The sequence below is a fragment of the Ranitomeya variabilis genome, chromosome 1 (assembly GCF_051348905.1).
Source record: "Ranitomeya variabilis isolate aRanVar5 chromosome 1, aRanVar5.hap1, whole genome shotgun sequence".
NCBI lineage: Eukaryota > Metazoa > Chordata > Amphibia > Anura > Dendrobatidae > Ranitomeya > Ranitomeya variabilis.
The window spans coordinates 718,615,986-718,633,994 of NC_135232.1; the positions used below are offsets into that span (position 1 = coordinate 718,615,986).

The 18,009-nt window shown below is 51.3% G+C and overlaps 1 protein-coding gene across 1 annotated transcript in view; it reads right to left on the minus strand.

The window, feature by feature from the left end:
• LOC143798575 (uncharacterized) overlaps positions 1–18,009 on the minus strand; it is a 61,330-nt gene that overhangs the window by 33,292 nt on the left and 10,029 nt on the right. The gene's annotated exons all lie outside the window — the stretch shown is intronic.

Genomic DNA, 18,009 nt, shown 5'->3' on the forward strand with positions numbered 1-18,009 from the left:
TAGAGACGAGCTGATCGATTCATGGGACTCCGGTAATACTTGGCGGCCCGAATCTCTAAACATCCGGCGTCCCCATCGCGGCTTTTGAACCCTCCGGCCAGAGTGATGTCACCTGTGCATCCTTCTCATCTGTTCTTGGGACCTGGGGATTATTTTTTGTTCTTCATTCACAGTCGGCGCCGCCTAAACTTTCTCATCTTTAGGCCGGTTTCACACGTCAGTGGCTCCGGTACGTGTGGTGACAGTTTTCTCACGTACCGGAGACACTGACTCACGTAGACACATTAAAATCAATGTGTCTCTGCACATGTCAGCGTGTTTTTACGGATCGTGTGTCCATTTGAAAAACACGGAGACATGTCAGTGTTCGTGGGAGCGCACGTATCACACGGACCCATTAAAGTCAATGGGTCCGTGTAAAACACGTACCGCACACGGATGCTGTCTGTGTGCCGTCCGTGTGCCGTGCAGGAGACAGAGCTACAGTAAGCGCTGTTCCCCTCCCATAGGGATGGAGCCGCATATTCATCACTGTAATGAGCGGTACCACGTGACCGCTCATACAGGAAGAAGCTGCGGCGCTGAGAGGAAGCATCGAGGGAGCCGGGTGAGTATTTTATTTCCAGCGGGCGGGCGCACAGGGGGTGGGAGGGGGGTGGTGACAAGGATCTTTATTTTAAACACAAAAAAAATAAAAATACAATGATTTTTCATTCCTTCTCTCCAGCGAACGCTGCTGGAGAGAAGGGATGAATGGCAGCTTCAGCACCAGATGCAGGGGACAGCGCTTATCTCTAACGCTGTCTCCTGCACGGTCCGTGTGGTACCCAGTCGGCACACGGGCGGCACACGGCTGCCGCACGTGTGCCACACTGATGTGCCACGTGAGCACATGGACACACGGACACGGATAACTCCGGTACCGGAATTATCTGGACGTGTGGGACAGGCCTTATGCAGCGTCACTATATGACATCCGGCCTTTGGTGTTTGTAAGGCCGTGTTCACACTGTGCAGAAATCCTGTGTTTTTTGTTTTCTGCAGGATCTGCACCAAACTACACAATAACAATCTTCTCTGATTATTGCATTTGCTGCATTTTTTGTGCATTTTCCACCTTTATTTGATGCCTTTTTGGTCCAGATGTGAAGCCGCATTTTTTTTTTTTTTATAATATAGAAAAAGCTTTGATCTGCATTTTTTTCTACATGTGTTTTTTTTTCAGGCTCCACATAAAAGCCTCCAGAGAGAAAAAAGCCCCAAAACCGCACAGTTCAGCGGTGTCTTTAGACCACAGGGGGCGCAGTTTTCATGAAATTTGTGGAAAAAAAAGCAGCAGGAAATCGCTACATGTGAACAGAGCCTAAATGTCTAAGCAAAGTGGACGTGATTCCATGAAATCTCCGCCCTCGATGCATCTAAAGACGCTGTGGTTTTCATGCATTTTTTTTTTCTCTTTGTAGAGCTTGAAAAACGAATCTAAAAAAAAAAAATTACCGTTGCATTTTTAAGTGCAGAACCAAAACTTTTCTGCATTATTAAAAAAGTGTTAAATGCGGATTCACATCTGCACCGAAAATGCATCAAATAAGGGGGAAACGCAGAAAAGAAAACCACAATTATCAGAGAGGTTCTTACTGCATGGTGTAGTGCGGACACCTGCAAGAAAAAAGCAGCAGAAAAAATGAATTATTTATACTACGTGTGAACGCGGCCTCAGCGTTTTGTGCGGGACAGAAGGGGTTAATCTAATGACTGATGATAGCGAAGGTGAAAATCTCCATCCCGGCAGACGTGACATGAAGAAATGTCACACAAATGTTACCTTCCGAGCTGCTATTTTGTGTCAGCGCAGCAATCCGTTATAATCTCGGCGTGCAGCCGTAATAAGTACCCAGGGCTGGTAATAATGGCGCTGTCAGTCTCCGGGAAGGATTCTCTCTCCCTCCGTCACAAATGTCAAAGATCTCCAACTTCTCTAACAGAGAAAAAGAAACAAATTGGGACGGTAAAAGACAAAAAAAAGATTTAATCCCAATAAATTCTGCTTCTTGGGCATAAAAAGCAAAATTGTCCCCGCCCCCGTGTCCGTAACCTGTCAGCGAGATCGGCTGTAATTATCTCAGAGCGACGCCAGCCATTATGAGGATGAATATGAAATGATGTCCTATTAATATGCAAAGTGCTTCCATTTCCCTGGAAGGGTTACGGTTACAGCCCCCCACCTCGCCCCATAGCGGGGGGGCACGAGTGCAGGGAGTCATCACATTTGTCAAACAGCTGCGACAGACCCAAACTTTCTGCTCTGTGTCAGGGCGGCCGTGCCAAGAGCAGAACCTGATCCCCACAATTCCTGGTGTGACTTGTGCCCGAGGCATCGGATTCAGGAGCAGCGGCTACAAGCGGGCGCAGAACAAAGGGCCACTGTTCTCTGGGGAGGGTCTCATGGGGAAATGGGGGGAACGAATCCAGAAACCTCTCATTGCTGCAGACATGGAGGTGATACTGACATGGAAGCAGAACAGAGCACTACAAGACACTCGTAGAGATCAATGCAGGTCTGCAGAGCGCTCAGGATCCGGGGAAAGCTGGGTGACAGCTCTCAGTATCACAGAGACCCAATACACATCACACAGGGGTCAGGATGGCGAGGAAATGGCTGAATAATATGGCGCCAATAAGGCACTGACTGATCATCTCCCCACCAGTCTGCATGTTTCTGCCTAAGGAGATGTCACACTGGACACGGGAGCACATGGCACCCTGGAGAGGGCAAGACTTGTACAGCGCTGCGGAATATGTTGGCACTATATAAAGATTAATGTTATTTCACAAATTTCCAAGTAGAGGGTGTATGGAGCGGCCGAGGGGCTCCGATGCACACACTCGTTCCATGCAGGGTAGGGGGGTGTGGAGCTGCCCTGGCAAAAAGCTGTGAGCAGATTGCGGGATGCAGCAAAGAGCAGGAGACAGAGCAAGGGTTAACGGTTTTACTAATACAGGGATACTCCAGGCAGGGAGGACAACAGTTAAATGGGAAGATGAAAGGCCAATTGAATGTGGGAAAATAGTATGCAAAGTCAATGAAGAACAACAAAGGATATTGGGATAGTAGTTCTGGCTAAATCCACTCAGCCTGTCAGTTGTCTTGCAGGCTGCGGAGGTTCCAGGGCAGGCCAATGATGACTGGTAAGATGCTTGTCCGACGTGAGCTTGACCGCGTATCGCCAAGATTGGGTCTTCTCCGTAGGCATTCTTCCGCCCCCACTACCCTGCCCCCTGGAAACAACTCCGCTTGCCAACTATTGAAATTAAAACGAAACACATTAATTTCTTTGGATAAATTGGCCACAGTTTATTAAACAAACAATTACATGAATAACAACATGTATACCACTGCATATGTAAAACTTTGAGGGGAGGGTTCTTGGAGCTAAAAAATCTGGCTCACAATAGGCAGAAAGCCACCACAAAAATTTAAAACCAAACACTTTTTTACCCTCAGCCGTAACCACCAGCTCGAGGGCACCATGTAACCCGATTTCGGGCAAACAAACCCCAAAGCTCCCGAGGTAAACACCCCGTCCAGAGCCCATAAACAAAAGCCAGATCAACCCCATAAAAACATCATCATCAACTCCAAGAACCCCACCCCCCGCCACACACGAACAGCCCTGACCACCTCAGGCTCGTGAGTGCCCCAACACCGCCATAGCTCTTTCCACTCCGTCCTGTAAACCGAGCGCCCACAAATCCATACCTATGTCATTGAGATGCACTCCATAATCCCTCCAAAAATTGTCAATCCCAGACTCCAATTCGAAATGTCTCACGGCAATACCCCCGTTCCGAGACACAAAACTCGCCACCGCCCTATTCAGCTTCACCCTGGCCCTATTAATCCCTTTTTGAGAACGTGCATCCCGCCACTTCCGCCGTGGCACAATGTCTCACCAAACCGTCAATACACCAGGAAAAGATACCCACAATCTCAAAAAATCGAAATGAATATCCCGAATCAATTCCCTCACTGGTTTTGCTCCTAAATCGTTTCCTCCAAGATGAACCACCACGATGTCCGGGGATCGATCCAAACGAGCGGCGCAAGAAAATTCCGACAGCAACCTACACCACAACATACCCCGAAAACCCAACCATCTAATAACCACGTCATCCCTACCAAAACCTAATTGCCTACCATTCGGACTAGCATCAGCCCGGAGTGCACCCCAGTAAACGAATGAATGTCCAACAATCCAAGCCAAGAGGGGGGTCCGACCTGGAAAACATAACAACAATTAACACCACGCCATAACTTGCCCCAGTACCCTTGACTCAATGCCGAACATAAGACAGATAACGATTCAAACTCCATCTGCCTATTCTCTTAATCACCTCTGCCCCAAGCCCAAACCATCGGCTTCGGACGCAGCCCCAATTCTAAACGAGTGTGACCCGAAACTATCTGGGTTAACACCCAGCTACCCCAAACCTTTTTTTAATATCGCCGTAAATTGAAAACGCAACAAAAAATCCCCCTTTTGGTGTCTTAACAAAGGACCTGACCTCACCGGCCACAGACTCCAGCATGCTTCCAAACAATGTTGCGGGCACATCCCGCTACCGCCAACTCTTCCCAACACCACCCGCTTTCCCGTACCCAATCAACATCTTCCGCTAAAAGACCACCCGCCTTGTCTTTGTTCGGGGAAACCAACTCCCCCAAGCGCAAAGCCCCATAAAATGCTAACGAAAAGGCCAACCGAAAAAGTACCACCTCGAACCAAGAACAACAAATGTTCCCCAAGGCCTCACCCAACAGCTCCAACATCCCAAAGGAAATGGGCCTACGCTTATCAAAAGTCACGTTGCCTTTCCGAAAACCCTTCAACGCCTGCCTTATCACAAAATCCTTTGTCACATCAACCGACCCTTGCAGCTGAAAACCGAAAGCCAAACCCGCAATAAATCTGTTTAACTTCGACACAGACCAACCCCATTCAGACACCTTACCTATCAACGACAATAACGCCAGTGTCCTATCGCTGTCAGACTCGACCGAGCCGCATTGGACCAACCAACTTTCCCACATACCCCATGCCGCTTGATAATCTGACCATGACCAGCTCGACACCGAGGCTTGGATCAACCGACCTCTCTGTCCGCAACAATCTGCCACAAATGCGAAGGACATCCTGCTCCTGTAGCCTCCGAATCTGGTGCCAACTCCCGGAATCGTTCCCACTGCAAATGAGACAAAGCATCGGCTATAGAGTTTTGAACACCTGGCACATGTACAGACGAAATCCATGCATTCAATTTCAGGCACTTCAACACCAATTCCCTGACCAACCTGATCACCGGGGGGAGGAAGAAGGCTGTTAATCACCGACACCACGCTCAAGTTATCACAATGAAAACGCACACGGCGGTCCCTAAAAATGTCGCTGGAGCGCCCCCACAGTAAGGGCAATGGGATACTCGGCACCAGGTCCTTTGTTTCGGGGGATGTCACGGTGGCCTGACCCGGTCCGTGGCCCTTCGAGGGGTGTCCAATAAAAGGAAAAGTTTGTATATTGTTCGTGACTCCACCTGTGGTATTCGGTCAGGGTGACCGACGCTGCTTAGGGCTCCGCTGGGGTGGTGTTATGGCAGCTAGATGGTATACCTTCCCACAGGTGAAGTATGTCCCCAGGGCTTCCCAGAGGTGTAGGTGATGGATGTTGTGATGCGCAGTGAATAACTAGGACACAAGGTTGCAGTCTCTTTACCTTTTACTGAAGGCTTCAGTGTCCACAGTCCAGGGCACCGGATCACAGGGTAGGCAGAGTCCGGCCGGTCTGAAGGCAAATCCAGAGTCTCCTTGTCCAGGTGGAATGCAATAGCCTTCCTATGCGCACAGTAACACAGTAGGTCCTCACTTGCTTAAGCTCTAATAAGATCCTCACTGTTATTACTCTTCTCTCTCTGTTCCCTGTGGTGGGATAGAACAAAACCCGTATGACTGATGGCCTGAGGCTTGTTTATAGGGACCCTAGAGACTCCCGACCCCCACAAGTTGCCACCGTGTCTTCTTAGGTATTAAGGTTGGGCAGCCAACTTGGAATTGACTGTCCTGCCAGTCTCTGAAGCAATGGCATAGAGCACTTTACTCCCTCGGTATTCTGGCTACCGGACCGCGCACCAGAAGGATGCCGCTTCTCTTCGGTCACTATCCTCTCTGGTATCCACTTGTTGCTATGCCTTCGTTTCATACTCACTACAACACACATCCTTTCAATGTCTCTTTCTTTGGATGCTGCCGCACATGGGGCAGGCGCAGCTCCGTGGACCCTCGTCCTCCTCAGACCGCAGTCTGGATCTGGCTGGAACCCACTCCAGCCAGCTTCTGCTAAACTCTGTCGGGATCTGACTGTCTGGGTGAAGCCCAGTCAGCTTCTGTCTAACTTCCTAACCAACCCACCAGTTTTACCTAACTGTGAGGAGTGGCCTAGTAGATAGAACCTTTGCTCCCTCTGGTGGACTGGAGTGTGAAGTGTGTTGTGTGTGGTTGTGATACCTGGACAGAAGATCTCCTTTATTGCCATCAGACGTAATATCACTCCCCCTGGTGGAAGAATGACATTACTGCAACGACCAGGACTCTGGGGCGCTGCACTGCCCCAAATAAACACCGACACCACAATTGGGAACAACTCCAACAACGCCAAATTCTTGGTAAGCCCATTTTTTCGCCACTCTTCCGGCCACACCCCGACACTCCATTTACCTCCACAATAAGCGCCATAACCAACTCCTCCCGCTGCGTCCGTGTAGATCTCGCAATCAAAGGCATTCAAATCCTCCTGCTGAATCAACGTCCTGCCGTTATAATTTTCCAAGAAACGCTGCCAATCGAGCAAATCCTCCCTATGTTCTCTATTCAAACGGATAAAATGATGAGCTGCCCGAACTCCCGCCGTAGCTCTGGACAATCTACGGCAAAAAATCCTGCCCATAGGCATAATACGGCACGCAAAATTCAGGCGACCCAGCAACGACTGCAACTCCTTCAATGTCGTTTTCCGCAATTTTCCAATTCTGAGCACCTCCTGCTTAAGCAACAACAACTTGTCGTCCGGCAACCTACACTCCATTTCTCCCGAATCAATAAGAATCCCGAGAAAACTTAAAACCGTGCAGGGGCCCTGTTTTTTCCTGCGCCAAAGGGACACCGAAATGCCCAGCCACCCATTCCATGGTAGCCAGTAAATTTCCACATACGGCCGAGTCTGGTGGACCTACAAACAAAAAATCATCCAAGTAATGAATGACCGAAGGAACATCAGAAACGTCTCTAACAACCCATTCAAGAAAAGTACTGAAAGTCTCGAACAACGAACAAGAAATCGAACAGCCCATAGGCAAACATCTGTCCAAATAAAAAACCCCGTCCCAACAGCAACCCAATAAAGGAATACTCTCCGGGTGCACCGGAAGCAGCCTAAAAGCTGACTCAATATCTGTCTTTGCCAGTAAAGCCCCTGCCCCGTACCTCCGCACCCACTGCACCGCCGCGTCAAATGACGTGTATACTACGGAGCACAATTCTTCCGCGATGCCATCATTCACAGAGCACCCCTTGGGATATGACAGATGCTGAATCAAACGAAACTTGTTCGGCTCTTTCTTGGGTACCACTCCCAATGGGGAAACAATCACCCCCTCCATGGGCAACGAACTAAATGGCCCCGCCATTCTCCCCAACTCCACCTCTTTCGCCAGCTTAGCCATAACAACATCCGCATGTAAACTTGCCGACCTCAAATTCTTTGTAGAAAAGGGGACCACATGAGTCGGGCGAGGAATCTTAAAACCTTCAGCAAAACCGTCCCTAATAACCTCCGCCTTTAATCGGTCCGGGTATCTACTTAGATAGGGGGTCATCTTTTGAAGCCTCACTGGCATCACCCCCTTGACCGCCACCCACTGATGGCTTGCCCCTTGCTTTTTTAAAACATTTAGATGCCCCATGCGAGGCCCCGTTGCAATGGGAGCATACGTGTTTAAACTTGCAGGTATTGCCATACTTGCACTGGCCGTCATTAAATTGCCAACACGTACCCGTTTTCTCTTTTGCACCCTGTGACCCTTGTCCTCCTCCCCCTTGTCCTGACTGCTGACTGCTTCCCCCCCCCGCCCCCATGAAAGGACTGGCCATACCGCACCGGGGCCATAACCTTCAACCACAATCCAATGTCCTTTTGATCCCATTTAATCTCGGGCCTAACCGCCTTCCGCTGCCTAAACTGCTCATCGTAGCGCAGCCAAGCCTGGCCCCCATACGTATGATGTGCTTCCCCAATAGCATCGAAGTAACAAAAAACACCCGAGCAATTCTCTGGAAATTTTTCTCCTATAACACTTGCCATAATAGCAAAAGCCTGCTGCCAGTTTACAAACGTCTGTGGAATCAGGCGCCAACGTCTCTTTTCCTCCTCTTCCTTTTTGCTATCATCTTTCTTTCCTTTGTCCAAGTTAAATTTTTCCAAAGGAAGGAGGAAGAAAATCTCCACGTATTCATCTTTCCAAATTTTCTCCTTCACCTCTTTCTTTAAATGGGCCTCAAGAGGACCCTCAAAACACACGTAAACCTCCCCTTTCGCCCTATCGTCTAACTTCACCGCATCACCCTTCCCTGTTTCAGTTTGAACCGACACCCCAGCCGATGGTGCACCACCAGACCTCGCTATATCGCCAGCCCCCCCCCACTCCGTAACCCGAATCTGTCAACCAAGCCCCCACGGGTGACGCCCCCACGCTATCCACCACCCCACCATCGAGTCTCCTCAAAATATGCGACATGCCCGCCAAATGCTCTCTAACGCCAGGAAATCCTGAGCTACCATCCCCCACCTGCTCCGATAACCCCGCCCCACCCGGCACCGGAAAAAGACTAGACATATACTCACGAGGCTGCGCGGGTGCTGTGTCCCCACCAGCCGTGCCTCTGGAATCCTGCTGCTCTCCCTCGTCTCGATGCTCGATCCCAGATCCGGAGTCGTCGCTTCCACTCTGCTGCCCCAGACCCGCGCCCCTGGCCTCCACGTCACCAGGGGGGACCGAGGCTGGCTAGACATTCTGGTCCCTTGACCTCCTGCTGGATCGAGACCTGGTAACTGCCGGAAGTCCTCTGCACCCTTCAGCCGGACTGGCCCTGCTAGCCGCCGCTCCCACAGCGCGACCGCGTCCCGAGCCCTGCTGAAACGCTGCATTCAGCCTGCCCATCACCCTGCTCTGCCGTCCGGTTCCAGAGCCAGGTACACCCGGGGACCGTGATCCCGGTGTGCCCGCCGCTGCACGCCCTGCCTCCGCATTCCGTGGTGCTGCTGTACCCGCTGGGCTCCTCCTCGCGCGGTGCCATGTCGGGGGACAACCTTTCAGGCGGCCTTGTCCTCTGTGTCCTGCTGCCCCGGCTCCCGCTGTCTCCGAGCAGCCCGGTGAGCTGCTCCTGCAGCCATCCGTCCCTCCTGGACCGTGCCTCTCTCCTCAGCTGCGCATCCAGGCTGTCCACTGTGGCCATGGTAAGTCCTGCTACGGGTAGTAGGTCTTCTCACTTCCTCTGGCACCGCAGTACTGATTTCTTCCCGCACATTTCCTAGCCCCCACCTCTTTGTCCTACCAAAATGCCCCCCTATTCATAACCCCACCAATCCCAGGACAATACTTGTTTTCTTTCAAACTCCTCCTCTCAGCAACGCAGTCATGTGGGGGCTTCCATCCAGCTGCGCCCATTAGAGCCCGCCCGCTTGAGGGTAATGATGATCCATCTTCTGGCGGCAGCAGTCTGTGTCCGGTACCTTCTGCTGAGCCCCTAGTCCATATACTAATGTGGATGAGAGGGAGAAAACGGCAACTCTGTCTGAGCCCAACATACCCGGCAGATATACACTATGGGGTCAGGGAGCAGATCCTGGTCCTGAGCCCCGTCTCTCTTTGGTGGCACACGCGTGTTACTTGCAGACCTGGAGCGCTGGGCACCTGGGTTCGTGGTGGTTAAAGAACGTGCCGTACATCTCTCCTCACGGACTCGCCTGTAAGTGGCAGGGAAGCTTGGGCACGGGTTTGCGCTGCAATGATGCTTGTAGACTCAAGCACACACTTCTGCTCCCTGAGCGCTGTCTCTTCCCCCCAAAACTGACCACTTTTGCGCACGCTCCAACTACCCCACTCTAGTCACACCCCTTGCTCTCGGATACCAAAATTGGTCCAATCCCTAAGACATTACCCCAGATAACAGAGGTGACAGCCAGCCCCGACAGTTCTGGGCCCGGCACAGAATAGGTACCCGCTGGTGAGAGTTCCTGCAAAAGACGTTGACACACTTCCATTTCTCCAGTGATTCGCTGCCAAATAAATTGGTCCTGTCCATATCGATTGGGGGGTATTCCAGATGTTGTCCACTCCATGCGGCGTAAGTCAGGTTGAGTGGTCGGGTCAAGGAGAGTAGTGGAGTCGGGTTGAAAAGGTGAGGGCGGGCACGCGCCCAGGTTTAATGGAGCATCTATTTCGGGAGTTGCAGGCTCTTCTGCCCCTCCTGGCGTGATGAGGAGCGGGCTGAAGACTTCTTCTTCATACTCAAAAGCTGTGGGAGGGAGTGTTTCAGGGACGCTTGGTGTTCTCTCTGGCTGGTCGGGGTCTCGTGACAAGCAAGGGCATAGCATGTTTCAATGAACTACCCTAGTGGAGACGTCTTCAAATTGAACTTCGTAGACAGGACTTTCGGGGCCGATCTGGCGTTTTACCCAGCACAGAGTCTTTTCCCACTGGCATTTCAACTTGCTTCGAGGATGTTTGTCTCAGACCAGCACCCGGTCCCTGGCTTTAAGAGCTGTCCCTCGTAGGGGAACCGTCTCATGGTGTTCAAGCTCATAATACTTGGTCTGTACGAGTTGATGTAGAGTCTGCAGATGGTGTCGATGTTCATGGACCCAGGTGGACACCCCCTGTCCGCGGGGCTCATAAAACTTCGTCTGTACAAGTCGATGTAGAGTCTGCAGACGGTATCGATGTTCACGGACCCAGGTGGACACCCCAGTCCATGGGTAGTCCTCCTCTGGATTCAGTTCCTGCTTGGTGATTTCTCACCCTTTTCAGTCGAATAGCAGAGTGTATGGCGTATATATAGTTCTGCGGTGCCCTCTGTTGTTGTACACCCAGACTAATTCATCCACGAACTTAGGCCAGCGAACTTTCCCATCTTCCTCCAGCGTTCTTAACATTTGAATCAGTGACCAGTTAAACCGCTCGCAGGCCCTATTTCTCTGTGGATGGTAGGGAGTCGTCCTGGATTTCTCAATTCCATACATGCGGTGTAACTCCTCCATCACCCGTCCTTGAAAACAGGCGCCCTGGTCCAAATGAATCCTCTTCGGGCAGCTGTACACCCGGATAAAGTCTCTGCAAATGGCCTGTGTCGCTGACTCAGCAGTCTGATCCCGGGTTGGAGTCACCATAGCAAACTTAGTAAAGTGGTCTGTCATTACCAGACAGTGTTCGAATCCAAGATGAGCTGGGCCCACAGTCAGGTAGTCAATCATCAATACTTCGAGGGGAGCAGAAGTCATGATGGTTTGGGTAGGGGCCAGTAGCGTAGCTACCGGGGGGCATAGGGGGTGGTCGCCAAGGGCCCCGCGCTCTGAGGGGGCCCACCCGGAGCTACGCTACTGTTACTGTATCGGTGTGTGCAGCGCACTGATACAGTTACATTCTGCGGCAGAGCAGGGAGAATCAATCTCCCTGCTCTGCCGCCCTGCCACTATGGGGCCCCATAGCAGGCGGGGGGCCCCGATGCCAGCAGTGGGCCCCCCCCCGCCTGTCATCGGAAGGTCAGCTGTACTGGCATTTAGCCGATACAGCTGATCGCATTGATGGGAAAAGGAGAGCTATGCTCCTTATCTCATCATCCCCGACGCAGACACTGACAGGGGGCACGATGATGTCAGGAGATGAGCCGGCCGCTCAGAGCTGTGGAGGAAGAGAGGTGAGTGTTTATTCATTTATTTTTTTTTACAGGTGCTGCCTTATACTACAGGATCTGCCTATAGGGGTACTGCCTTATATTACAGAATCTGCCTATAGAGGTGCTGCCTGATATTGCAGGGTCCCCCTATAGGCAGACCCTGTAATATAAGGCAGCACCCCTATAGGCAGACCCTGTAATATAAAGCAGCACCCCTACAGGCAGATTCTGTAATATAAGGCAGGCACCCCCATAGGCAGACCCTGCAGTATAAGGCAGCACCTGTAGTAAAAGGCAGCACCTGTAAAAAATACATAAATACTCACCTCTCTTCCTCCGCAGCTCTGAGTGCCCGCTGATCTCCTGACAGCAGGCGCCAGCTAGTGACGTCATCACGCCCCCTGTCAGTGTCTGCATCGGTGACGTCAGACGCTGAGAGGGGGATGATGGGAGAAGGAGCGTAACGCTCCTTCTCCCATCAATGCAATCAGCTGTATTGGCTAAATGCCGGTACAGCTCACCTTCCGGTGATGGGCGGGGGGCACACTGCTGGCATCGGGGCCCCCACACCTGCTGCGCGTGCCGATACAGTTACAGTAGCATAGCTCCGGGTGGGCCCCCTCAGAGCGCGGGGCCCTGGGTGACCGCCCCCTCTGCCCCCCCAGTAGCTACCGCTTATGCTCCAGTCACCTCCAGAACTACAGTTACTATTCTGCCGTTGCATCATGTCTTATCCTCCAGGTCTTTTATTAAATAAAATAAAAATACTTTACATGACAATAACCAAGGTACATTACAAATAAAACACCACAGAACAAAACATAAGAACAAAGCTCCAATCAGACGACAACAAACGACAAAAATCACAAAGAAATAAACCAGAAATGGAACCAAAATGGAGAAAGTTCATGACCTACAAATCAGGGACGAGAAAGAAAAATTCCAATAAAAATAAAGCAAAACTAAAAGACAACAAACAAAATACTCATAACTACATGAATACCCCTGTAAAAATTTTACATAATAAATAGTATAAAATCATATAAGACCCCCGGCCCAGCTTCATTAATACTACTATATACAACCCCAACTACATTCACACCGTACTATATACAATATTATATACAATATATACACTATAAACACATTATACTAAACCAAATATTATACAACACCGCAAACACAACAAAACCCTACTGGTCCCACTGTCTTACCTTACAGCCACCCCCTTACACCACCACATTCACCCCACAACAAACCTAAATACAATACAGTGTACAAATTTTTTTTTTTTTATTTTTTATTTTTTTTATATTTTTTTTTTTTATTATTATTATTTTTTCTTTCCTTTTTTAATATATATACACACCTACTCTAACTATCCCGCCACCCCTGATCCAGCTCTGGCCACAAAGTTCAGGAATTATCCGAGCTAGGATCAGGCCCCAAAGTTTTTCCCCAGGCGGGGCCTGGGCCAGGCCAGATCAGTCTCCTATCACCGCCGTTGAACCCCCCAATCCCCCCACCCAACCTAACTAAGACCCTCTATTATACACACTATATACAATATATACAATACACTATATACAACATATACATAAACCAACTTCACAGAACACAACCTACATACTCCCCACCCAAGGCTCAAGTTCGATGCCTGCAAACCTATTCAAGGAACAGAAGTACAAAACAAAAATCTAGGGTGTAAAGACATCAGCCCATCAGCAGGATATAGGAGCGCTAACGGACTAAGGCACCCCGAAGGAGAAACCCCTCCAGAGATGGGCCGCCCTCCGGGCACCCAGTCTTTCGCACTCCAGAGAACGCACCTTCACCAGGGCACCTAGGATGCTGCTACAAACTTCATCTACACGGAGGATTTTACTCTGCGTCGTAACTAAAACTCGTGCGTTCCACGTGAAGTACCTGACCACTGCGCTGACTAAGAATAAAGTGGCTCGGTCCCTTCTCCCGAGGTCTCTGAACGCTCCATAGGCCCACTCGGCATAGGACAGAGTGGCCAGCCGCGGCCAACCAATGGAAGCGCCCACCCTGTTGTACACCTCTGTATTAAAGGGACAATGAAGCAGGAAGTGCTCCATGCTTTCCAGCATGGTAGCGCAATCCTCACGGGGACAATTCCTGTCCACGGAGCTCCTGTGCTTCAAATTGTCCCTCACATACAACTTACCTTGGAAGCAGCGCCAAGTCAAGTCCCAATACTTCTTGGGGATCCTGCTAGAATTTAACAAACTTAACCCAACCTCTAGATCCCGACTCGGGCAGTCCCTGAGGACCAATGGTCTCTGAAAATGCGAAAGCAAGACCCGCATGTCGAGGAGTTTCCTCGGGAGGGACCTCACTTCCCACATTCCCAGACCCCACCGGCGCATCATTTTCAGAACCGGGGTAACATAAGCCGGGAGATGCCCGTGCGGTGTGCGAAGATCCTTCAATCTTCCCCCTGTCTCCCATTCCTGGAAGAAAGGCTGAAACCATCCTTTGCAGGAGAATACCCACGGAGGAGCCCTCTCTTTCCAGAGGTTTGCCACGTTAACTTTCAAAAAGGTGTTCACTAGAAACACCACGGGGTTTACCATATTCAACCCCCCTAGTCTCCTCGTGCGATAAGTGACCTCCCGTTTGACTAGGTTCAGTCTATTCCCCCATATCATCTGGAAGAACAGACTGTAGACCCGTGTCCAGAGAGGCTCCGGCAAGACACAGACGCTGCCCAGGTAGATTAGCAAGGGGAGCAGGAACGCTTTGCACAGGTCAACCCTTTCCCTCAGGGTCAAAGACCAACCCTTCCATTGGTCCACTCTTTGGGCGACACCTTTGATTCTGCCTTCCCAGTTTTTCGTGGGGTAATCACCCTGGCCAAATTCGATGCCTAGGACTTTGGCATGTTCTTGGGGTTCGGGGAGGGTGTCCGGAAGATCAAACGTGGGATCCCCGCCTCCCAGCCAGAGACTCTCACACTTGTCCTGGTTGACCTTGGACCCGGATGCCTCCGAGTAGCTCTCCACTTCTGACATCTCCACCATCGCCTCCTCTTGCGAAAAAACAAAAACGGTAACGTCGTCCGCGTAGGCCACTACCCTCAGGATAGCCTCTGGCACCAAACCGCCCATCCCCACCCCCGCCAACGGTCCAGAATCAACCCTTCTGAGGAAGGGATCGATCGCAAACGCGTAAAGCAAAGGGCTAAGAGGGCAGCCCTGGCGGACACCAGATCCCACCCCAAAAGGTTGTCCAATCCACCCGTTTACCAGAGGGAAAGTCTCAGCCCCTGGATACAAGGTCTTAAGCCAGTCCACAAACCCTCCAGGCAGACCATACCTCAAAAGAGTGGACCAGAGGCACTCGTGGTCGACCCGATCAAAGGCTTTTGCCTGATCCAAGGTCAGCAAGAACCCCTTCCAAAGGCCCGCCCTGTCCCGCTCCACAGCCTCTCGGACACCCAGAACAGCACTGAGAGTGCTACGGCCAGGAACGCAACAGTGCTGGGCCTCCGAAAGGAGCCGTGGTGCAAACTTCACCAGCCTGTTGAAGAGTATCTTAGCCAAAACCTTCCTGTCCACATTGAGAAGTGATATGGGACGCCAATTCTCAATGCGTGACGGATCCTTACCCTTTGACAAAATGATCAAAGCTGACCTCCTTAATGATCTCGGCAGAGTGCCCGAGGAGAGACACTCATTAAACTCCTGAGTCAAGAGGGGGACCAAGGAGTCCCTAAAGGTCTTAAAGAACTCGGATGTTAAGCCATCCGGACCTGGCGATTTTTTGGGCCGGAGCCCATCGATCGCCAGTCTCACTTCCTCTTCTTTGATCGCTTCTGCCAAACCGCCCAGCGAGAGGTCAGCCCCTGGCTCAGTAACAGCTTCAGCCAGGAAAGCCGACATCCTGTCACGATCCAGTTCCTTCCTTCCCAAGAGGTGCGAGTAGTATGAACTGACAACCTCCAAGATCCCTGATCTGGACCTTCTCAGGGATCCCGTACTGTCCTTCAGCCCTGTCACTATCTTACTATTCACTGACATCTTGCAGCTTCTGTAAGGGTCAGGCGAGTAGTACTTCCTGTAGTCCCTCTCAAAAACCAAAGATGCGTGCCTATCGTACTGACACCTCTTTAGCAAGGATTTCACACTGGAGATCGCCTCGCGGCTACCCCCAGTCGAGACAAGATGCTCGAGTTTCCTCCTCAGGCTCTGATACAGGCGATCCCGGTTCAGGCTTCTGAGGTTCGAGAGTTGCCGGAAGAATCTCGCCACCCGATGTTTGAACATCTCCCACCACTCAGACTTAGTGTTACTTAGGCCCAGCAGCGGTACCTGGCTCTGAAGAAATTCCTCAAAGGACCGTCTTACAGCTTCTTCCTCAAGGAGTGACGAATTCAGCTTCCAATAACCTCTTCCCATCCGAGGAGTCTCTGTAACGCTCAGATAAAACATAATCAAACAGTGATCGGAGAATTCCACTTCCACAACCGACAACGGCGAGGAAACGGCCTCCTCCTTCAAATAAAACCTGTCTAACCTAGACCTGCACTGACTACCTCTAAAAAAGGTGAACCCCGCGTGGCCTGTGTTGTGCCGGATGTGGACATCCACCAGGCGTGCCTCACTTACTATCCTATTTAGCGCGACGCAATCGTAAGCCAGCCGGTCTCCGGAACCTCCTCTATCACAGGGTCTCGTGACGTTGTTGAAATCCCCTCCAAAGACCACCTGCCGACTCGAAAATAAGTAAGGTTTGATCTTCATGAAGAGACACTTGCGGTCCCACTTGGACTGGGGACCGTAGATGTTAATGAGCCGAAGCTCCTGTCCCCCCATGGAGACATCTAGGATCAAGCATCTCCCCATTTCTAACTCGATCAATCGTCTGCATTCAACCGCTGCGGTCTTAAAAAGGACCGCCACCCCGCTATACGGCTCGGCCGCAAGAGACCAGTAGGAGGGCCCGTGCCTCCACTCCCGCCTTGCTTTATGCATGGTTGATAGGTCGGTCAACCTGGTCTCCTGCAAAAACAAAATGTCGGCGTCAAGTTGGCCGAGAAAATGAAAGGCCGTGTATCTTGCCGCTTCTGACTTTATGCTGGCAACATTAATGGTTGCCAGCGTCAATGGGGTGGGTGCCGCCATCATGATTGATTGAATTAGATAGCCTTTTTCTTCCCACCCCCAACAGTTTCACCCTCTTCCTCTGACAATGATGAGTTTTTAGTGCGCTTAAGACAAACAGACTCATACATTCTCTCCTTACATAGACTCTAGCCCTTGTCTGGTGGTCCTGAGTTAGTCCCCCCCCAGAAGGCTTTGTATTTGCCCCCTGAGAAGAAGACCCAGCGACCTCCTGAGCCCCAACAACGTTGTCCGCAACCTCCGGCCCCGGGTCCCCATCGCCCCCCTCTGGAGGGGAGTCCTGGAGGGCCCGGAACCGGTTAGAGAGATCCACCAGAGGGGGGGCGGCTGGACCTTCCAATGGCACCTGGATCAGGGCTACGGAGTCAGAGGGGTCGCACTCCAAGGAGGAGGCTCGAGGCCCGGACCCCCTCTTTTCCTTAGTTGTTTTCCTGTTACCCTTTTTCTTTTGCTGTGACCACTCCCCATCTCCCTCATCCAGACTGTCACCGGATGAAGGTTCCTGGGCAGACATGGCGTCCTTTTGCTCCTCCCTTTCAAGTCTCTTGACTTCCTCGCTCAATTCGCCGTCTTTAGGATCCTCAGCTGCAAGTGAAGCACCCGGGTCAGAGTTTAGGGTCATTACTCCCTGCCCCCTGTTCCCACGGCGCTGCTGCTGCCGCCTGATATTGGATGGCGGCAGCCTGCTCCTCACCGGTTCCCTGCCTCCTCCGCCTCTGTTGGTCCCTTCACCGGCGAGATTAGTCCCGGCTTTCGCCTGTCCCGCACTCGCCGCTTTCAGGACCGCATTGGCAAAGGAACGCGGACAGCGACTGAACGGGTGACCGAGGTCACCACACAGGTTACACCTAATTCTGC